This window comes from Coenobita brevimanus, chromosome 2, assembly GCF_032717465.1.
Source record: "Coenobita brevimanus isolate Jiangsu-jjx chromosome 2, ASM3271746v2, whole genome shotgun sequence".
In the NCBI taxonomy this organism is placed as follows: Eukaryota; Metazoa; Arthropoda; class Malacostraca; order Decapoda; family Coenobitidae; genus Coenobita; species Coenobita brevimanus.
The window spans coordinates 28,037,163-28,041,273 of record NC_136955.1 but is presented as its reverse complement, the minus strand read 5'-3'; positions in this window follow the sequence as shown (position 1 = coordinate 28,041,273).

The following is a 4,111-nucleotide window of genomic DNA, read 5'->3' as shown; positions in this document are numbered from 1 at the left end:
CGTTTAATATGCATGATTCCACACATAACGTTTCAGATCCCCTATTAAAATGGAAAGCAATTAACCTTGAATTTATTATTGGTAATGTACGAGGGCGGACATCGGCAAAACGTTCGTAAATGACAGGATATTTGTTGGATTTTATATCGATGCTTTCATTAGGGTGCGTTTGGAGCCAATATCGGGATGGGAATTATTATTATTATCATTATTTTTTTTTTTCAGAAATGCATGTTTGTATTTTTTGCTTATTTCTACGTGCTTTTATTCCTAATGTACTGTGCTTTTAGTGACTGGTATCGTTGGGAGGCTTTGATGATTGCGTGTGTGTGTGTGTGTGTGTGTGTGTGTGTGTGTGTGTGTTACAAAGAATAGACCCGCAATATGCTGAAGGAGTTAACAGAAGTTTTTCGAACTCATTCACCGTGAGGTCTGCCTCCTAAGTGAAGCCTAAATGGTTTCAACAAGATGGCTAAAAATGTAATAATAAGTACCATTCTAGCAGAATAAGGCATAACAAAGCTTTTGACACAGTTCCAAGACATACCTTGATAAGTAAAATCTAAGATACAAACAAGAGCAAAAGAATGATATAAAACAGCTGTCCAACTTTGTCCCAAGCAGACAAGCCCAGGTACTTAAATAAATCCAAAGTTCTAAATTCAGAATATTACCCATCAGTCTCCCACAGGGCTCAGTACTTTCACCCTCAGTTTCCATCCTATTCCCTGTAGGCCTGTCATCCCTTCCTCTTTCTGTACCATTACTGTCCTGTGCGCACAACTTGGCAATAACTTCATAACACTACTAATATCAACAAGGAGCAACCCAGCTTTAACTGTACTTACACTCACTAGCACACTGTCTTTGACAAAACGGAATGCCTCTGCAACTAAAGCAACGATGGCACTCTTAACTGCGGCAAGCAAAAATCTCAAGCACATCCTCAAACTACCCATTTTAACAAATCACCTTCTCTGGAAAGGCACCCAATAATTTTAAATTAATTGGAGATGCACATGACTTTTTTTGGCTTCAGCCACAGCAGCAACCAAAGGCAGTGCTCGTCCCTAACCACGTCACTTATCCACTTACTCAGTTACTCACTGACCTACTGCACTTTTTTGAAGACTGAAGTCTGGACCTTGCAGGGGAAAACCTTCAATCGAGCAAGGTTTCAAGCATTACGAGACTCACGAGGGTCTCCCCCCTACAGTAGAGGGATCGATCCCTAGGGGTCTTATCCAAAGCCATAGTTATTAAACAAGGAGCTCGAAATTTTGCATACAATGACTTTCGTTCGAACTGAGTTCTAGGCAGGGTGGGAACCCCTAGGCCGACTTCTGAGGGGGGAGGGGGTGGCTCCCCGGGTTCCAGTGAAATTCGGTATGTTGGACGGTAAGTTTTCTTTTCTTTCTCTTCTTACCCAGGAAGAAAAAAAATCTGCATCCTGAGCAGCCTTCACTCAGGACAGGTTTTTGGCAGGGTGAGACCCTAGTGGCCAGTCCCCATGGGGGACGAGACCCCTGGTGGATATTTTGCACAGTGTAAGACCTGCACACAACCAGGTTTTACGCAAGGTGGAATTCTCAGTTCTTACTGATGGGGCGGTCCCCGTGGGGGAGGGGGGTGACATCGTACCGTAAATAATTAAATTTTGAAATATTGCAAAAATGGGTGCGGCTCTCAAAGACCTCCTTTGTCTTTGTCCAGCATTTTAACATCAGTGTAAATACATCTCGTAAGTTCCATGCCCTGAAAACACTCCAGTCACTACTTTTGGATAGAAGAAAAAATCCCTAAGCACTGTCTACAACTGGCACGGAACTGGGGTGGGGTGGGGGTGAGAGGCGAACGCTCCCCATCCACCTCATCTTCAGCCAACCAATGATTATATTGAATGAACAATGTTACTGCCAAAATATGTGCAGTCAATATCGTCCATAAATGTTATCATAGAATCATTTCAACGAAACGAGGGATCTGACAATGAATGAAGGTGAATTCAAACTTGTGGTAATTCCTCTGGCAATCATGCCGTCTCTTTTCTGAAGTGCTGGATGTGGCCCTGTACTAACATTTCATTAGAACAAACACAGCCTTATCCATCACTAACAAGGATAAGCTTCATTGCACCACACTATTAGAACAGATATCTTTGCGAGCGACCGGCTGAAGTGGCCAGTCTCCTGCAGTCCACTGGTTTCATGTCCACATAAACATAGACTTGCAACACCATCACCACCACCACCACCATGAACAACAACAACAACATCAACAATTACCCTAGTACCTGTTGTGCGTAACTTTCATTTTTTAGAATGAGATTTTGCATATGAGTAAAGAGGTAACTTTTTTTTTTTTTTTGCCCATTACAGTATCTGTGTGGGATTTGCATGCTTTAGTAATAATTATATTCATGATGATAATAGCCTTGTCAACGGACCGAAAATGCTTCAGGCTGAAAATTTATAGTAATTGTTTTATGTTTTGTGTTACTTGTGGCCAGTTTACGCCTTATGGTTTGTGTTCTTTTCCTCATTTTAGGCAGAATTTGCTTTGCCACGTGAGATATAATAATAAGAAAGTAATCGAATGAGACATTGTGAAATGCTCTCAGTTGGTTTGAATGGCTAGTTGAAGTAACGCTGGGGGGAGAAGCAGACGTCATTATATCTCTGTGCAAGTCATGTAAAGGCGTGGTTAGTATTAACATAAGTTCCAGTTGAATTAATATGAAAGCCCTTGGGCTATGATCTGCGCTCTCAAGTGCGTGCCTTCGTGTGTGTGTGTGTGTGTGTGTGTGTGTGTGTGTGTGTGTGTGTGTGTGTGTGTGTGTGTGCTTAGTTAAGGTCACAGGCTATAATTAGGTTAGGGATGTTGTGGCATAGGTTGAGGAAGAAGGCATATCACTGGGGCATGATATGGATGGCGTTATGTATATGATGCTTATGTTTTGTGGTATTTTATATGTTTTGATTTCTATGGGTGGTATTTCTTTGGTTTTGTCACTGGGTACGTGTTGTGTTAGTAGTGTGGTGTATATGAACTGAATGTTGCATGTATGATGAGGCGATGAGGCCCCCATCCCTTCTCTCTCTCTCTCTCTCTCTCTCTCTCTCTCTCTCTCTTACTTAATTCCTTTTTTTTCTGAGTGTAGTGTAGTCAGCGGGATAAAGAGCATTTGACAAAATCTGGAGTCCTTGTCCTCTTTTTTAGTAATAAGAAATAAAGGTTTTTCGCCTCACCAACACTCCCCACCCTCCTTGCTAGACGCCCTAACCCTCCTGTACTTGGGCTGAGTGCTCCTTCAATTACACCCACCAGAGAGAGCGGCAAATCAGGGGCTCCAGAAGTTAATTGCTCAAAGTTAGCGGCAGGGTTAAGTTGAAGGGCGCAGTGCAGTCTTCACGGGCAGGGGGCTCCTAGGGTGGCGAAGGACGAACGAGTCTTTGTCGAGGTAGGTTAAGTTAGGTTAGGTTTTGTTTGGTTAGGTTAGGTTAGGTTAGGTTAGGTTAGGTTGGATTTGGATTTATTTCGTCATGTTGTGTTGTGAAATGAAGTTGTTTGCATGCGAGTGACATGCTGGCTATGATCTGTACTGGACCTAAAGGGAAGCGACTGGAGTAAGCCGTATATAAACAGTGTCTGGTTCTAGATCTCTTGAAAGTGCTGTTGTTTACTAATACACTGGGTGGGGAGAATACAAAAGACATTAGAACATGAAAAAAGACTGACACTACCTTGAATCTCATACTGGGAAATACCGCTGAATTGAAAGTGGAGGAAAAAAATAGTTTAGATCAATGCCTATGAACTACACGAATCATTAAGGCACATAATTAATGTTTACGTAGTCCTAGTCGTCCCTTAGAACTCGATCCGTAAAAGTGGACGGTACATTCATGTCCCTAATTAAGCTGCTAGGTTAATGAAGGTTATGAACGCGCGCGCGCACACACACACACACACACACACACACACACACACACACACACACACACACACACACACACACACACACACACTCGCAAACAAAGATACCTACAAATAGACAAACACACACACACACACACACACACACACACACGCTAACCAGGGCGCTACCGAA